Source organism: Quercus robur, chromosome 11, assembly GCF_932294415.1.
Source record: "Quercus robur chromosome 11, dhQueRobu3.1, whole genome shotgun sequence".
NCBI lineage: Eukaryota > Viridiplantae > Streptophyta > Magnoliopsida > Fagales > Fagaceae > Quercus > Quercus robur.
Window position 1 is genome coordinate 24,928,865 of NC_065544.1, and position 20,084 is coordinate 24,948,948.

At 37.1% G+C, this 20,084-nt stretch overlaps 1 protein-coding gene and 1 long non-coding RNA gene across 2 annotated transcripts in view; both read left to right on the plus strand.

Moving 5' to 3' along the window:
- LOC126705333 (MADS-box protein JOINTLESS-like) overlaps nt 1-20,084 on the plus strand; it is a 272,125-nt gene that overhangs the window by 8,385 nt on the left and 243,656 nt on the right. The window lies entirely within an intron of this gene.
- On the plus strand, nt 5,370-19,137 carry LOC126705344 (uncharacterized). The gene is made up of 4 exons (XR_007648256.1): nt 5,370-6,230; nt 17,918-17,972; nt 18,260-18,301; nt 19,099-19,137. It is a non-coding gene; the product is annotated as an uncharacterized LOC126705344 (long non-coding RNA).

The following is a 20,084-nucleotide window of genomic DNA, read 5'->3' on the forward strand; positions in this document are numbered from 1 at the left end:
CTATACACAACTTTAAATGGACTGTAATTGGTAGTTTGGCTAGCAAACCGATTGTAAGCAATTCAACTTGAGTTAGAAGGATAACTCTCAGAAAATCACTTAACCTTTAATTGGTAGATAGAAGTTAGTTTTTCTGTGTCACCTTTTATATTTTTCATGTTATTGCGAGCTTGTTAGGAATAACCTTTTCCTCCTTGGTTGGATAGTGTGGTCAAATGTCTGTCTTCTCCCAGGTTAAACCCTTCATAAGCTAACCACGCCAAACCCTCCCTCAAAGATTGCAATTTGAGAATTCAAAAAGAAAGTTCTACGATATGGATGAAGCATTTATTTATAAGGAGAGTACATAACCAAATTCTTTGAAATGAGGCAGCACAAGCAGTGGACAAGTCAGGATCTCATAGAAAATATATGTTCACGAGCATGGTATGTCTGCTTGAAGTCTCAATGGGGGTACTGTAGCTGTGTATGTTCAAAACAAGACCTATGTAGGACATCATAGGGAAAGATATAGAGTACTCTAGTTTGGCCTTTTGAGATACGGTACTTAAAATGAACTGAAATTACCATTCAGTGATAAAAAACCACAAATTGGCAAATTGGATATCTTACCCCTAGTATCACATCAAAGGTGACACAGAATTCTACCATTCCAACAAGCATTACAAATAGGGAAATGGTAACATCAAGGGAGGACAAAATTGTTTTCTCGTTTATTTTAAAAATGAAAAAAAGAAGTACGTTTACATGTTCCTAAATATAAGAGACTTTACCATCTAAGCAAGGCTAGTTACACAATTCTTAATGAAGGAATACAGACAGACAGGATAACCACTTAAGTTTCAATTGATGATAATTCCATGACTGGAATGATGAACACGATCAAATGTTGGAATAACCTAGCTGTGAAGATATCTGATTGGCAGGATTAGCTTTAGTAAGCCAACAAGTAGAAAGAATAAGATTTGGAAGACATACTCATGCGAAATGATGTCATGACTGACTTGACTTTGAATAAGAATCTCTAATTACTAATTAAACCACAGTGAAAATAAGTAGCATAACTTAGTCAATTAACTAGATTTCTTTCAAATTTGATAAGTACTATGTTAGTTTTAGTATTGATTTTATAGTCACATTAATCAGGATCATGATAATAACATGGCCTTTTCCATCATAATTGTGCTCTTTACAGTGCATTAGTGGGACTTATCAACTTGTCTTTGATTGTGGTTGTTAAGAATTGCAATTAACAGATAAAGCATTTTCAAAAGGAATTTCAATGTAGTTATTGATAAAATTTTCAGCAACATTAATTTAAATAACAAGAATTGCATACCTAGATGTCTAGGATTTTGTAGGGTTTCATGATGAACTATCGTGGAAAACTAATATGACGAGTTTTGTGATGTCTTACTTTGAATTTTAGAGTATCTTTTCAATCTTTAAACTTTCCAAAACTAAAACAGTATTTACTCTATGATATTTATCTTGCAAGCAGCAATTATGTAACATTTTAATGTAATAGCTTGAACCAAATCCAAAAGTCTTAAGTCAGTTTATTTGATGCCTGCAAAAATTAGAAATTTACTAAATAAGTAAGAAATTAATATGATGTTGAACACAGTAGGAAAATAAGAAGAGAGATGCTACGTCCACAACATTTTTATAAAATTTTCACAATAAATCATAGGTGGTTATTTGTTATTGGTTCAAATTTGAACCTAATACCAAGATTACCTTTTCGCCCTAACAATAACAACCTGTAACAACCTGCTAGTTAGGATTTATTGTAAAAATGTTGTGAAAATATTGTGGACATATCATTTCTCAATTAAAAATGAGAGAATAAACAAGACAAATACTAGGCTTCACCACCTAGAATTTGCCTGCAAGCCCTAGACATCACCATTCACCACCAAACAAAGAGAAATCTATCATTCTCAAATTATCAAATTATTCTAATTCATATTGTACTACCTTTCATGGCTACAAAGGTACTAGTTTAATAGGGTTTAGGTATTACACCAATATGGAAAATGCCTAATAAAATCTCTTAAAACCCTCCACCTTAAAACCAAATGCAAAATTTAAAGTCAAAAACAATATTATTTTCACATTCAAAAATAATTTTGGGGCCTCAACGTGCATCTCCTTTTCATAACCAATTTTTGGTGCCTCAATGTTACTATCTCTCATGTGTAAAGCTTTACCCTCAAGTTTGTTGGGTAGTTTTTGAGTGGATGCCATTATTTTGTCTTGTTAGGCATTAATTTTAGTGATTACTTGCTACCCCAATTTTTACAAAATAGGTGAAACTTTTTGAATTTCCTTTCTTACACTAGCTAAAAGTGGACTGAGAAGATTCAAGGAAATTTCTTTATATATGTCCAGAGACAATTGTTTCCATGGCCAATACAACAAGTGAATAGATAGACCTAATTATTTTAAAGAAAATTTGAAACAGCAATCAATGCATCACACTCAAGGTCCAGCATCACCAAGAATGATCAGACCTTTACAACAGTGTCAAGATTTGAAGCCTCCTTCGTATAGTAACAATTGAGCACATGAGACAAATAGACAAATTTTCAAACGTAGCTACAATCAGCTGGAATATTTCCTTCATTTGCTCATCATCATATGGGGCAACCGGTGTTATTATCCTCGTAATCTCAGTGATGCAAGATGCAACTGAAAAGTTCATTAGTGACCAACGCCTTCATTGAGGGTTAAAGTGCATCATGCATTGATTTGTTCGATGCAAGATCCACATTTTCTAACAAATTTTTGACTTTATCAATAAGAGTGAGAAGGTTATCAATTGAGGAATAAGAGTTAAGATGGCTTTTCTCAATTCCCATCCTCCTTAAGCTGCTTCTCAAAGTCTCTATCAAAGGAAGTCATTTTTAGCCACAAAATACAAAAACTGAAACTTCACTCGTTGCTAAAATCTAAAGAACTTGATATGCACGGGTTGGCTTTTGGGTTTAATGGGCTAATCTCACTTCTTCTTCTTTTGAAAATTGGGCTAATGGGTGTAGGGTTTTTCTTTTTTTTTTGGCGGATTTTGAATTTGGTGGAGGGGATCAAACATTCTTATACCAAGTTTATGTAGAATAAAATAGGAAAATAAAGATAAAAGGTGAATAAAAGGATAAACAGGACAAACATTAGGCTCCACCTTCTAAAATCTGCTTGCAAGCCCTAGGCATCACCACCTAAGGGTATTCGGCACCACTACTAAACAAAGAGAAAGTCATCACTCTCAAATCATCAAATTATTCTAATTCTTATTGTATTGCCTTTCTTGATTATAAGAGCACTAGTTTAATAGGGTTTAGGGATTGCACCAATATAGAAAAATGCCTAGTCAAATCAGTTAAAACCCTCAACGTTAAAACTCAATTTAAAATTTAAAGTTAAAAAAAAAAAATTTACACTCAAAAATAAAATCTTAGATAATTTTAATGCTCCCTGTGTCATAATGTACCCCTTGTGTTAATCAATATAAATAATTTAGGGGTTCATATAGATGTTCACCCTTATAGTTTGACCAAATTAGAAGTTTGCACATAGTTTGTGCCAATCAATATAAATATCACTTGTGCTTCACATTTTAATTGAGAACACAATTGGCTTGCAGACAATGGTAGATATGCGGTATGCTAGCATGAGATAAATAATTAATTCTTTAGTCACCAGCTCAAGTTTTATTTCCTTAGATATGAGTCAGAAATACATACTAGTAGTTTATAAGTTCGTCTGCACTTTCAATTTACTAAAATGAGAGACAGATAAAAGAATTTAATGTGTTATCCTTTTGTTGTCTGAAGTATGCAGCAAGTAATTGAAAGGCATAATCTACGTCCAACGAATCTTGGCAAAATGAACCAACTGTCTCTTGAGTTACAAGTATGATGTTTTGAAGTATTTTAGTTAGGAAAATAAGTGAGGTGGAAAATCATAAGAAACAGATTACATCTACTTTGAGATGATAACTCTTGAATCCATAAGCGGTTCCTTTAATTCACAAGGAGAAATTCAACGTCCACCAAATGGAATGGAGAAAAAACTTTTCGAAATTTATATTAACGAAATTTTAAATTTCCTTGGAGGCTACTATGCATATAAGTGGGAAAAGAAATCATAGAGAGGCTAGTAGACCATAAAACACCCGTTAAGCAAAAAATGAGGCTAGAGATATTAAAAATCGCCAAAAACATGAAAATTATAAAATTTACAAAATCAAATCCTACAAACCTTAGGATGCATTTCAAAACAAATGGGATCTTATTTTGAATTCTAAATTGAAAGTTAAAAAAACTTTCCGTAAATAGCAAAAATTACTAAACGAATGCCTAAATAGAGGAATTTGTCCAAAAAGTGGCATAGGTCATGGCCATAACTTAAAATTACCATACAATAGCAATGAAGTCTTAGTCCAAAAAGTTTTTAGTGTCAATTATGAATTCTCAATAGTTTAGTCAGCCACATGTATTTTTCCTTAATTCTATTCTCTCCCGAATTCATAGTCTTCGTTACTTCCTTACTTGACAAGTCCTTTTAATTACTTCTTCTAATTTTTTATTTTTTTATTTTTTCGTCGTCCTCTACCCTTTTTCATTACCTTAACTTGAATCAACTTGTTCTTTCTTATTGGTGTATTAATCACTCTCTTCTAAACATGACCACCTCTAACTTTATCAATAGGGTCACCCCTAACTTCAAGCAGATTTTCTTATTTTAAATTATATCTTTACGTGTATTTTCATCTATCCATCTAAATATTCTTTTTTCCAATGTTTTCATTTTAGTGTTGATACACAATTTTATCATAGTCATAAGGAAACATGACAGGATTATTTCTTAATCTGATAGCTCATGAAATTTTCATGGACTTTTTGAGACATACATTTTATTGAAAATCATACCACCATAAGAAAAGCTAGGTATCATTTTTTGGAACACTTAAGAGGACTTGTTGTGGCCCTAACATTTCGGCAACCTAAAAATTTCTTATTGAAGGCAGGATTGGAATTGCTTACATATTTTAGAATCATTGATAAAATAAAAGGTGCTCACATCTTACAGTCATTGCCATCAACTTGTTTACAGTAAAGCACATACCATAAATACCAAAAATGATTAAATAATTAAATGATGGCCTAAATGAAGGAATTTACCTGAAAAGTAGTGTAGATCTTGGTCATAACTTAAACTTACCATAAATAATAAAAATGATATATAACTCTCAAAGTTAATGCTGGTAATTTTATCATTGTCAGTAGGAAACATGACTGTGGATTATTTCTTGATGCACTTTCTCATGAAATTTTCATGAAAACTTTGAAATTTGCATTTTATTGAAAATCTTACTGCCATAAATAAGCAGAAATTAAATAACAAGTACACACAAAGAACATAAGAATTTACGTGGTTTGACAAACTACCTACCTCCACGACAACGACGAAGAAATTTCACTATAAAAATAGGGAGATACAATAGTGCACAATAACATTCTCTAGAAACCCAAATCCTAATACACCCTAACTCTCTCTCACCCACAAGACAAGAAATCTCTATTCTTCTTCTTATGCTGCTGTTGCTAGGTTTTAGGGATTGTCTCTTGTAATTGCCGCACACTAGCACTTATATATTGCTATGCTTAAGTCGGCAATGTAGGATTCCTTGTATGAATTGTATTCGGTCAACTACTGTGATCGACTTAGACTTGTGGTTTTCTATTACAAGTTGTATTTGGTTTACTTGTAATTGACTTGGGCTTGTGGCAATTCAAGCCACACACGAGGGCCCACTTCAACATATCTCCACCTTGGCTTGAATTGATCAAGCCCTCCATCGCCTCCATCTTAGACCTTAAGGGCTCAAAATTTTCAAACACCAATCATGTTCAAGCAGCTCTTGAACTTTTTTGTTGAAATTGGCTTTGTTAACATACTAGGTGCATTCTATTCCTCTTTTTGTGAGTAATCCTTAGCCACTAACTGTGCCTTGAATTATTCACCTTCAACTTCTGATAATGCTTCTTTCTTGCAGTATACCCACTTGCAACCAATAGCCTTCTTTCCCTTGGACAATTTCAATGATTCCCAAGTCTTATTCTTCTGTAGTGACCCCATCTCTTCTACATCCCTATAAGACGATGGATCTCCACTACTGGTTATGAGAGCAAGGCTAACCATATTTTCAAAGCCATATCTTTGTGGTGCGTTGTGAACCTGCTTCTTTCTACCTTTAGCAATTGAATATGGCTATTCTTGTTGTTGTTGTGGATCAATATCATTATGATTACCCTTATCACTTGGTGAACTATTCTCGTCAAACTCGACCTAAACAGTTAATTTCTCCTATGAACTATTATCACGTCTTTGCTTCATTTTGTCTCAACATAAAGCTTCATCAAATATGACATCTTTGTTGGTCACCATTTTCTTTGAGATTGGATCCCAAAGCCTGTAGCCTTTAACACCTTTTTCAAAACCAAGAAATATGCATTTTCTTGATTTCGAATCCAATTTAGAACGCTCTCCACTTTGTACATGCACGTAAGTTGGTCAACCAAAGATTTTGAGACTCAAATAATCTACTGGTCTACCTGACCAAACCTCTTCTGGAATCTTTAAATCAATGGCTGATGATGGAGATCTATTAATAATGAAGCTTGCTTTGTTTACCGTCTCTGCTGAGAACACCTTTGGCAACCATATTCAATCTCATGCATCTAGCTCTTTTTGCTAAGGTTTTGTTCATTCTCTCTGCAACCCCATTCCGCTGTGGAGTTCCTTTAACAGTAAAGTGACGAGTAATACCTTCTAATTCACAAAATCTTATAATTTTTTTTTATCTCTGTACTCTAGTCCATTATCTATTCTAAAGTATTTAATTTTCCTGCTAGTCTGATTTTCAACTTGTTCTTTCCACTTTTTAAATATGCCAAACACATTAGACTTATGCCTCATAAAATAAATCCATACCTTTCTAGAGTGGTCATCATAGAAATTGACAAAGTACTGAGCATCGCTATCAGAAGAAACTGAAACTGGACTCCAAACATCTGAATGAACATTGTGATGGGAATCAAGATCAATTGATTAAGAACTTGAACTAGAATTGCATTAAAATTAAAAATTAAAGCTGGAATTACAAAGAAACTAGAGAAACAAGTTTCTGTCCAGGTCTGAAACTAAATTATATTCACATCAAAAACTGATTGTACTCTTACATAGCTAGCCTATCTATAATCTTTAACTATTAGGAAATAAAGTAGCTAATAGTAAGTCAAAGCTGTAATTAAAGAGGATACATGGCAGATATGAGAAATCAAAATAAGGGGCTGCTGGTTGCTCTAAGAGGTCAGAAAGGTTGGCTGGCTGTTTGGCTTGTAGAGGGTGGCTGGGTGTCAGTCCTAATGGTAGAGGGGGGTTGGTTGGCTGGCCTAAGGATAGAGGGTGGCTGCATCATACTCCCCTCCATAAAGGATACTTGCCCTCCATTTGGTAACTCTCCTAGAAAACTTCAAATCCTTGAAAACTTCAAAACCAGCGACCTTAGCTTCCACCAAGAAATTAGTCCTCCTACTCAACCCATCAGCCACTTTGTTGAGAATTCCCGACTGATGTTTCAATGAGAAAGTGAATTGCTTCAAAAAGCTTACCCACTTAGCATGCCTCTTGTTCACATTAGATTGACTATTGAGATATTTCAAAGCCTCATGATCGGTGTGTAGAATAAACTCCTTGTAGGCCAAATAGTAACTCTAATGCTTAATGGCTTGAACAGTAGCATAGAATTCCTTGTCATAGGTAGAATACCTTCATTCAAGTTCTCACTAAAGAATGCTATGGGCTGCCCTTATTGGCTAAGGACACCCCCAATTCCCACTCCTGACGCATCACAATTAAGCTCAAATATCTTGTCAAAATTGAGCAAGGCAAGGATAGGAGCTCCAGTTAACTTCCTCTTCAAAAGTTGGAAGCTTTCTTGGGCTTCATCAGTCCAAACAAAGGACTTTTGTTTGAGACAATTGGTGAGAGGTGCTGCAATGGTGCTAAAATTGCTAATAAACCTTCTATAAAAGGTAGCAAGACCATGGAAACTCCTCACCTCATGCACACTACAAGGTGTAGGCCAATCAACAATTGCCTTAACCTTGTTTTCATCCATGAACACTCCTTTGGAAGACACAACATACCCCAAGAATACCACTTGATCCATCCCAAAGCTACACTTTTTCGTGTTACCATAAAACTCTTCTCTCCTCAAAATGTCAAGCACAAGCTGTAAATGCACCAAGTGATCCTCCAAACAGCAGCTATACACCAAAATATCATCAAAATACACCACAACACAAACCCCCAATAGAGGTTGCAACATTTGTGTCATCGCTCTCATGAAAATGCTAGGTGCATTTGTCAAACCAAATGGCATAACAAGCCATTCAAATAATCCATGATGTGTCTTGAAGGCTGTCTTCCATTCATCTCCTGGGCGAATTCTAATTTGATGATACCTACTTCACAAATCAATCTTAGAAAACACCTTTGCACCCGCCAAGCAATCTAGCATGTCATCCAATCTAGGAATTGGAAAACGGTACTTGATTGTGATTTTGTTGATAGCTCTACTATCCACACACATCCTCCAAGAACCATCCTTCTTAGGAGTCGAGAGCGAGTACCACACAAATGCTAATACTAGCCCGAATGTAGCCTCTATCAAGAAGCTCTTGAACTTGTTTTCGCAATCCTTCCTTTTCCTTTGGAGCCATACGATATGCTGCCTTGTTTGGAAGGGGTGCACCCGGTACCAAATCAATGGCATGTTGAATGTCTCACATAGGAGGCAAGTCAGGAGGTAACTCATGGGAAAAAACATCACCATATTGCTGTAATAACTCAGTGATAGCACTAGGAACATCAGTTCCAGCCATTGTGTTGACTGGAATTAATGCCAAAATGTAGCCACTATCTTGACTTTATTGAATGAAGCTTTTAGAAGCGAGTAAAGAGGTTGTAGAGGATTTAGAAGTCACATTTTCCTTCATTGGCAGAAAAGTAAATTGCTGATTGTCTTTGCTTAAGGTATAGGTGTTTTTCTTCCCATCATGCATCGTTTGGCGATCATATTGCCAAGGTCTTCCAAGAAGGATATGGCACGCATCCATTGGTACTACATCACACCAAACTTCATCAAAATATTTCTTCCAAGTAGAAAATGGCACCAAGTAACGCTTTGTTACTTTCACCTCATTACTCTTCTTGAACCAAGAAAGTTTGTAGGGATGTGGGTGATCTTGAGTGGCAAGCCTCAACTTATCAACCACCTCCTAAGAGACCACATTTTCACAACTTCCCCCATCAATGATCATACTACAAACTCTTCCTCCAATGCTGCAAGTTGTATAAAAAATATTGGTTCTCAACCAATCTTCTTTGGAATTGAATTTAGGAGCAAGAAGAGTCTTTCTCATCACAAGTGTCAAGCCCTCTTCTTCTTCAAAATCACCACCAACCTCATTTGAAGGTTGATCAAACATGGGTTCTCCATCTTCATGTTCAAGCTCTTTTACTTCCTCCAACATAAGAGCCTTCTTCCTAAAATCCGAAGATCGATGCCCCGGCTCTCCACACTTTAAACATTTGAAAGTACCCACCTGTTGCTGTCTACCCCCACCAACAGCGGCTGTTTGGGACTGTTTTGGGGCTGTAATAGCAGATTTAGAACCTGCTGGTTGCTGTTCAACCCCAGAAGTTTCTCCTCTCCCATTTGTACTTGAAATCCCAACCTTATATTGGCTAGAAATCCCCTGCCCAGACCTGGAACCCCACTGTCCAGACCTTAAAGCTGGCCTAGTTTGTTGCTTCTCTACCAGTAAAGCCCGGTTGTAGGCTTCTGACACGTTCCACAATGATTGAAGACTAAGGACATCTTGGATGGATGGCTTCAATCCACTTAAGTACCTTGCACCCATTTGTTCTTCACTTTCATTCAAATCTACCCTTACTACAAGTTGGTGAAACGCCTCCGTATACTCCTCTACACTTCCCTCTTGCTTACGGTTGTGTAGGTCTTTGTAGAGTGATTGGGTGTAGTTGAAAGGAAGAAATTGCTCACGGAGCTTTTTCTTTATCTTCTCCCAACTCTTGATCTTGACTTTGCCACTTCTTTGGCGAGAAATTTGCAATTGTTCCCACCAAGCTAAGGCGAATAGCGATTAGCTTCACTTTCTTTTCATCCATAACTTCATAATAATCAAACACCCTTTCAACAGTGTTAAGCCAATCTACAAAGTCTTCCGGTTTGAGACTCCCTTGAAATTCTGGAATTTCAACCTTGAAGTTGTAGTCAAGCCTTGGCTCACTTCTTTCCACATAAGGTCTACCCCTTGGGGGTACTCCAAAAGGGTTCTCAAAATGAGAATGAGAATCATCGGACTCATTGGTATTCTCATGAGGAGGCTGCATACGCTGCACCACCTCTGTAAGTGCTGCAACTTGTCTCCTTAATTCGGCAATTGTTCTCTCTCTATATTTTGATTCGTCCAACATTCCTCCCCACTGGAGGGTTGGCTTCAACCCCTTCCCCAACATCCATTTGATTCCCCCTTATTCCACCTCTTCTTCCTCTCCTTATTTGAGCCATTAAAAGTTTCACAATCTTTGAAAAAATTGTAAATAGAAGCAACAACACAAGTAATCAAATTCGTGATATCTGCAACAGCCACAGATTTGACTGGCACAAGGAACCTGGATCTAAATTCTAGGATCTTGAATGGAGGGATAAAAAAAGTAACACAAGGAAATCTAGGGCTCAAATGATCAAAGTGGTAGGGAAAAAGAGGACCAGATCTGTGCTCTGATACCAAATGATGGGAATCAAGATCAATTAATTAAGAACTTGAACTAGAATTGCATTAAAATTAAGAATTAAAGCTGGAATTACAGAGAAACTGGAGAAACAAGTTTCTGTCCAGGTCAGAAACTAAATTATATTCACATCAAAAACTGATTGTACTCTTACATAGCTAGCCTATTTATAATCTTTAATTATTAGGAAATAAAGTAGCTAATAGTTACATAAATCAAAGCTGTAATTAAAGAGGATATATGACAGATATGAGAAGTCAAAATAAGGGGTTGTTGGCTGTCCTAAGAGGTCAGAAAGGTTGGCTGGCTGTTTGGCTTGTAGAGGGTGGCTGGTTGTCAGTCCTAATGGTAGAAGGGGGGTTGGTTGGCTGGCCTAAGGATAGAGGGTGGCTGCATCAGATAGTCAAGAACACCCTTACTCGTATGAGAGCCTATCTTGAAATTAACTCTATGCTGCTTCCAATACACACAATACTCGTAGAAGTCTAGCTTGCATGTCTGCAGCCCCTTCAATAAATTTCTCGTGTAGCTCTAACACACCACATTCACCAATATGGCCAAGTCGCATATGCCATAATTTTGTGTCGTCAGTGCTGGACTCTATCAGAGTGGTGACTGTCCCTTCATCACCAAATCTTCATGATTCCACCCTTTTATGTGTATGAGTACCCCAAATCATCCAATACTCCTAAAGAAATTAAATTCTTCCTAAGATCTAGAATATGTCTGACATTACTAAGAACTCTTACAACTCCATGAAATATCTTGATCTTCATAGTACCAATCCCAATAACCAGGCATGTAGCATCATTACCCATTTGGACCATACCACCATTATAAGGCTTATACATGTCAAACCAATCTTTCTTTGGAGTCATATGATATGATCATGCTGAATCTAAAACCCAAGATTCCAGTAGAACATTATTACTTGAATGAGACTGAAAGTAAATCTGCACCAACCTCACTTTCATCTGATATTTCTTCAACAACACTACTTGATTCTAGGGGCTTCTTTCCATTCCTCTTCTCCTCTAAATTCTCTTTCAACTCTTTACACTGATTCTTGTAGTGCCCTTTCTTGTGACAATAAAAGCACTCTACATCTTTCTTTGTACGTGATCTAGACTGAGATCTCTTCCTGTTGGATTTTGACTCACTTCTACGCCAATTACTCGACTCTGACTTTACAATAAGTCCATCAGCCTGAGAACCATTGTCATCTAGCTTCATCTTTACGTGTGACAACAGAGCACTAGTCACCTTATCGAGTACTATAGTCTCTTTCCAGTATATCAACGTAGTCACTAGATGATCAAAATGTGTAGGCAGGGATGTTAATAAGATTAATGCTTTACCTTCGTCCTCATAATTCACCTCAAAACTTGACAATTGGGTGTTCAACATGTTAAACGTGTTGAGATGCTCCAACAGATCTGAACCCTCCTTCATATGCAAACTGTAAAGTTACTTCTTCACGTACAACTTGTTCGTCAGATTCTTTCTCAGATAAAGACCTTTTAGTTTGACCCAAACTTCTTTTGTGGTCTTTGCTTCTAGGATGTTGTGAATAACCTCATCACCTAGGTTGAGACGAATAGCGCTAGCTGCTTTCTCATCCATCTCTACCCATTTTTCATCCTTTATTGTTTTCGGTTTCTTCTCCTTCCCAAGCAAGGCTTTATGAACTCCTTGTTGAATTAGGAGACCGTTCATCCGCCTTTGCCAAAGGGAAAAATTTCCTTTACCATAAAACTTCTCTATGTCATACCTCGTGCTTGACATCTTTACTAAATTCAAAAGATTGAATCCTAACATGGCTCTGATACCACTTGTTGTGCAAATAACACCCTAGGACTCAAATCCATAACAGTAAATAAGCAAAAATTAAATAACAAGTACATACAAAGAACATAAGATTTTACGTGGTTCGGTAAACTGCCTACCTCTACGGCAATGATGGAGAAATTTCACTATAAAAATAAGGAAATACAATAGTGCACAATAACACTCTTTAGAAACCTAAATCCCAATACACCCTAACTCTCTCACTCTCACCCACAAGACAACAAAACTCTATTCTTCTTCTTATACGGCTGCTCCTTGGTTTTAGAAATTGTCTCTTATAATTGCCGCACACTAGCACTTATCTATTGCCATGCTTAAGTCGGCAATATAGGATTCTTTTTATCAATTGTATTGGTCAACTGTTGTGACCGACTTGGACTTGTGGTTTCCTATTACAAGTTGTATTTGGTTTACTTGTAATTGACTTTGGCTTGTGGCAATTCAAGCCACACACGCGGGCCCACTTCAACATTTACATATTTTAGAACCGTTGTTATATTTAAGTGCTCGGTAACACATCACATTTCAAAAATCTTCATGAACGACAATTGTTTATATTAGCTTGAGAACGGTACTGATGCAGCCACCCTCTATCCTTAGGACTGACAACCAGCCAGCCAACCTTTTTGGCCTCTTAGGACTGCCAGCAGCCCCTTATTTTGACTTCTCATATCTGCCATGTACCCCTCCTCTACCATTAGGACCGACAACCAGCCAGCCAACCTTTCTGACCTCTTAGGACTGCCAGCAGACCCTTATTTTGACTTCTCATATCTGCTATGTATCCTCATTAATTACAGCTTTGACTTATGTAACTATTAGCTACTTTATTTCCTAATAGTTAAAGATTATAAATAGGCTAGCTATGTAAGAGTAAAATCATTTTTTGATGTGAATATAATTTAGTTTCAGACCTGGACAGAAACTTGTTTCTCTAGTTTCTCTGTAATTCCAGCTTTAATTCTTAATTTTAATGCAATTCTAGTTCAAGTTCTCGATCAATTGATCTTGATTTCCATCATTTGGTATCAGAGCACAGATCTGGTCCTCTTTTTTCCCTACCACTTTGATCATTTGAGCCCTAGATTTCCTTGTGTTTCTTTTTTTCTCCCTTCATTCAAGATCCTAGAATTTAGATCTAGGTTCCTTGTGACAATCAAATCTGTGGCTGTTGCAAATATCACAGATTTGATCACTTGTGTTGTTACTTCTATTTACAATTTTTTTCAAAGATTGTGAAGCTTCTAATGGCTCAAGGAAGGAGAGGAAGGAGAGGCAGAATAAGGGGGAATCAAATGAATGTTGGGGAAGGAGTTAAAGCCAACCCTCCAGTGGGGAGGCATGTTGGGCGGAATCAAAACATAGAGAGAGAAGACATGATTGCTGAATTAAGGAGACAAGTTGCGGCACTAACGGAGGTGGTGCTGCGTATGCAGCCTCCTCATGAGACTACCGATGAGTCCGATGACTCTCATTCTCATTTTGAGAACCCTTTTGGAGCTCCTCCAAGGGGTAGGCCTTATGTGGAAAGAAATGAGCCAAGGCTTGACTACAACTTCAAGGTTGAAATTCCAGAATTTCAAGGGAGTCTGAAACTGGAAGACTTTGTAGATTGGCTTAACACCGTTGAAAGGGTGTTTGATTATTATGAAGTTATAGATGAAAAGAAAGTGAAGCTAGTCACTATTCGCCTTAAAGGGAGAGCTTCCGCTTGGTGGGAACAATTACAAATTTCTCGCCAAAGAAGTGGTAAAGTCAAGATCAAGAGTTGGGAGAAGATGAAGAAAAAGCTCCGTGAGCAATTTCTTCCTTTCAACTACACCCAATCACTCTACAAAGACCTACACAACCTTAAGCAAGAGGGAAGTGTAGAGGAGTATACGGAGGCGTTTCACCAACTTGTAGTAAGGGTAGATTTGAATGAAAGTGAAGAACAAATGGTTGGAAGGTACTTGAGTGGATTGAAGCCATCCATCCAAGATGTCCTTAGTCTTCAATCATTGTGGAACGTGTCGGAAGCCTACAACCGGGCTTTACTGGTAGAGAAGCAACAAACTAGGCCAGCTTTAAGGTCTGGACAGTGGGGTTCCAGGTCTGGGCAGGGGATTTCTAGCCAATATAAGGTTGGGAATTCAAGTACAAATAGGAGAGGAGAAACTTCTGGGGTTGAACAGCAACCAGCAGGTTCTAAATCTGCTATTACAGCCCCAAAACAGTCCCAAACAGCCACTGTTGGCGGGGGTAGACAGCAACAGGTGGGTACTTTCAAATGTTTCAAGTGTGGAGAGCCGGGGCATCGATCTTCGGATTGTAGGAAGAAGGCTCTTATGTTGGAGGAAGTAAAAGGGCTTGAACATGAAGATGGAGAACCCATCTTTGATCAACCTTCAAATGAGGTTGGTGGTGATTTTGAAGAAGATGAGGGCTTGACACTTGTGATGAGAAAGACTCTTCTTGCTCCTAAATTCAATTCCGAAGAAGATTGGTTGAGAACCAATGTTTTTTATACAACTTGCAGCATTGGAGGAAGAGTTTGTAATATGATCATCGATGGGGGAAGTTGAGGCTTGCCACTCAAGATCACCCACATCCCTACAAACTTTCTTGGTTCAAGAAGGGTAATGAGGTGAACGTAACGAAGCGTTGCTTGATGCCATTTTCTATCCGGAAGAAATATTTTGATGAAGTTTGGTGTGATGTAGTACCAATGGATGCATGCCATATCCTTCTTGGAAGACCTTGGCATATGATCGCCAAACGATGCATGATGGGAAGAAGAACACCTATACCTTAAGCAAAGACAATCAGCCATTTACTTTGCTGCCAATGAAGGAAAATGTGACTTCTAAATCCTCTACAACCTCTTTACTCGCTTCTAAAAGCTTCATTCAAGAAAGTCAAGATAGTGGCTACATTTTTGCATTAATTCCAGTCAACACAGTGGCTGGAACTGATGTTCCTAGTGCTGTCACTGAGTTATTACAGCAATATGGTGATGTTTTTCCCCATGAGTTACCTCCTAACTTGCCTCCTATGCGAAACATTCAACATACCATTGATTTGGTACCGGCACCCCTTCCAAACAGGGCAGCATATCGTATGGCTCCAAAGGAAAAGGAAGAATTGCGAAAACAGGTTCAAGAGCTTCTTGATAGAGGCTACATTCGGGCTAGTATTAGCCCTTGTGCGGTACCCGCTCTCTTGACTCCTAAGAAGGATGGCACACATCATGGATTAATTGAATGGCATGTTATGTCATTTGGTTTGACAAATGCACCTAGCACTTTCATGAGGGTGATGACACAAATGTTGCAACCACTATTGGGGGTTTGTGTTGTGGTGTATTTTGATGATATTTTGGTGTATAGCTGCTGTTTGGAGGATCACTTGGTGCATTTACAGCTTGTGCTTGACATTTTGAGGAGAGAAAAGTTTTATGGTAACATGAAAAAGTGTAGCTTTGGGATGGATTAAGTGGTGTTATTGGGGTATGTTGTGTCTTCCAAAGGAGTTTTCATGGATGAAAACAAGGTTAAGGCAATTGTTGATTGGCCTACACCTTCTAGTGTGCATGAGGTGAGGAGTTTCCATGGTCTTCCTACCTTTTATAGAAGGTTTATTAGCAATTTTAGAACCATTGCAGCACCTCTCACCAATTGTCTCAAACAAAAGTCCTTTGTTTGGACTGATGAAGCCCAAGAAAGCTTCCAACTTTTGAAGAGGAAGTTAACCGAAGCTCCTATCCTTGCCTTGCCAAATTTTGACCAGATATTTGAGCTTAATTGTGATGCATCAGGAGTGGGAATTGGGGGTGTCCTTAGCCAAGAAGGGCAGCCCATAGCATTCTTTAGTGAGAAGTTGAATGAAGCAAAACTTAGGTATTCTACTTATGACAAGGAATTCTATGCTATTGTTCAAGCCATCAAGCATTGGAGTTACTATTTGGCCTACGAGTTTATTCTACACACCGATCATGAGGCTTTGAAATATCTCAATAGCCAATCTAATGTGAACAAGAGACATGCTAAGTGGGTAAGCTTTTTGCGGCAATTCACTTTCTTATTGAAACATCAGTAAGGAATTCTCAACCAAGTGGCTGATGGGTTGAGTAGGAGGACTAATTTCTTGGTGGAAATGCAAGCTAAGGTTGCTGGTTTTGAAGTTTTCAAGGAGAATTACCAAGATGACCCACATTTTGGTGATTTATACCAACAATTGCAGCAGGGACAGCAACCTACCAAGTCTGACTTTTGGTTGAAGGATGGATTTCTTCTCAAAGGACTGAAATTATGTGTGCCTAAATGTTCTCTAAGGGAGTTGATGATTGTTGAACAATATAATTTGGGGCATTTTGGCAAATCAAAGACCCTAGAATTCCTTAAACAAGACTACCTTTGGCCGGGAATGACTAAAGATGTTGAGCGGCATGTTCAAAGGTGCCAAGTTTGTCAAAAAGGAAAGGGTACAACCACTAATGCAGGTCTGTATTTACCCCTTCTAGTGCCTAATAAACCATAGGAATATGTTAGTATGGATTTTGTTCATGGCTCCTATTCCAAGTTGGGAGCAAGGAAAGTAAGTCCATGCAAAGTATTGACTAAAATCAATGACAATGCCTACACAGTCCAACTACCCCCTCACTTAAACATCTCTAATGCCTTCAATGTGAAGCATTTGAAGCCTTATTTTCCAACTAAAACTTGAGGGCAAGTTTCCTTTATGGAGGGGAGTATGATGCAGCCACCCTCTATCCTTAGGACTGACAACCAGCCAGCCAACCTTTCTGGCCTCTTAGGACTGCTAGCAGCTCCTTATTTTGACTTCTCATATCTGCCATGTACCCCTCCTCTACCATTAGGACCGACAACTAGCCAGCCAACCTTTCTGACCTCTTAGGACTGCCAGCAGCCCCTTACTTTGACTTCTCATATCTGCTATGTATCTTCATTAATTACAGCTTTGACTTTTGTAACTATTAGCTACTTTATTTTCTAATAGTTAAAGATTATAAATAGGCTAGCTATGTAAGAGTAAAATCAATTTTTGATGTGAATATAATTCAGTTTCAGACCTGGACAGAAACTTGTTTCTCCAGTTTCTCTGTAATTCCAGCTTTAATTCTTAATTTTAATGCAATTCTAGTTCAAGTTCTCAATCAATTGATCTTGATTTCCATCAGGTACCTCCTACGCCATGTTGAGCAAGGAAATTGAGGAGAAGACACATGAACTGAGGTATTATAGCTACAACACTATCATCTTGTTACTGTAAAGACATTTACATACCACAATAAATTAATGTTGAGAAATGTTCACACCTAACACAGGAAGATTAGAGGAGAAAAGCTCCCTAGAATGGATATAGAAGAATTACAAAAACTAGAGAAAGAGCTTGAAGTAGGCCTGAGCCATGTTATAGTAACAAAGGCTTGTCTCTCTTTTTTATCTCTGTTTGCCAGCATTATAATGGAATGTTGAAGTTTATGTACTTTATCTTAATATAAGAAACTTTTGTCTTGCAGGGTGAAAGATTTCTGGAAGAGATCACTGCCCTTAAGCAAAAGGTCATGTTCCAAACTTTAAATCTTTGCAGGACATTTCATACAATTATTATAATGTTTGCAAGACATTTCCGGAACAGATCAGTGCCCTTGAGCTAAAGTTCATATGGTTTGAATGTATAACAGTTTCGTACTTTACTGATGATCCGCTCCATAATGATATCATGGTAAAATCTTGAAATATTAGGTGGAAAGAAGAAACTAAGAGAAGTTGAAAGAACACAAGGAATTAAGGTGGTTTTGTCTTGAGAGTCCTACGTGAACAGTAGAAAGTTTTAAACATCTATATATTTATTATTGAATTTTGTCTATAATAGTGTACTTATTTAAGGGAATTTGTAGTAGACTAACTCTGCGTTAACCCTAGGATTGCAGTAATATAGTTAGTACTGTGTACAATTAGGACTACTATAATGTTATATGCTTAAACCCTAAATCCATCTTTAGCAAATGACAGCTGTAAAACTTTGTCATAATGTTAATGCAAGTTGGTGCAAGTTCATAAAAATAGTGGTCTTTGTGTGCACTGGCTAGCTCAATGGGTGGAGAAAGGAAAAGTTTACATGGCTAACAACAAGTAACAACCACCATTGAATATTTAGTTGAAATCATTGTCAACATAAATTCAGAACTGAATGTCATATTGTTTATCCTATCACCTGACCTATACCAATTCATAATGCATCGATTTCATATATAAGAAGTTAGGTAAATATACCATATTAATTAAATTATATTTTGTATTTAAGGCTAAGAATTCTTAGTAATGGCTCTCTGTTCATCTTATTCTTTTAATACAGGGAGCCGAACTGTTGGAAGAAAACCAACGACTAAAACAGGTTATAGGTCTTTTTTTTTTTTAATAGAAAAAGTTCTTCCTCCTCTCTTCCTATCTCAGTTATAAAAAATGTCTCTTCCACAGATGGAGAATTTGTTTAGCACTTAAACACATGTACTTGAACAAGGTCAATCATTTGAGTCAATCACCAACATTTGCAGCTCATCTGATCCTTAAGACAATGACAGTTCAGACATATCTCTCAAGTTGGGGTAAGTTTGTGAAATTTTTAATATTTTTTAGTTTTCTAGATGAAGTATGAAATAATATTCAGGATTCAATCAAAGGATATTTGCATCAAACCGCAATATTTAGGGGCCATATAGCATATAGTTGTAGTTTAGTCATTTCTCTGGATTTAGCATTATAATATGTACTATATTCTAATTTACAGTTCTATATGGGCTTATATGGTACTGAAAGATAAATTTGTTGGTGAAATTAATGGTTGCAACCATAGGTTAATGTCACTTTCAACTCGTCAATGAGCAATTCTTTTGTTTGTATAGCAACTTAACTTGTATCATTGATTGCATGCCTAGAAATGCATGCTGCTCCTATAGAGAAACTGTTTGCCTTAGTGCATCGTTCTATGTCTTGCAGGCTACCTTTTCCTAAATGAATTTGAAGTATAGTGAAGATCAAGAAGCATACATGGATTCTCTTTTCTCAAATACAAAAGAAAAAAGGCCATGGCTAAGTAAATACAAATCCTAGCTCAGAGTTGTAATTAATTTTTTGTAAGACCAATTTGTTTCCACCTGCTGATTCTAAGAGTCTACATGTGTATATGGTAAATTTTGGATGCTTAATCATTTTTATGGATGAATCAAAGGTTAATTTGTTACAATGGAAAATGAAGTAGAGGGTGTTGGAAAAGGTCGAGTGTAGGTTTGAGATTGATTGCAAGTCATACTATTGATAAATTAATTCACAATTCTGCAATTG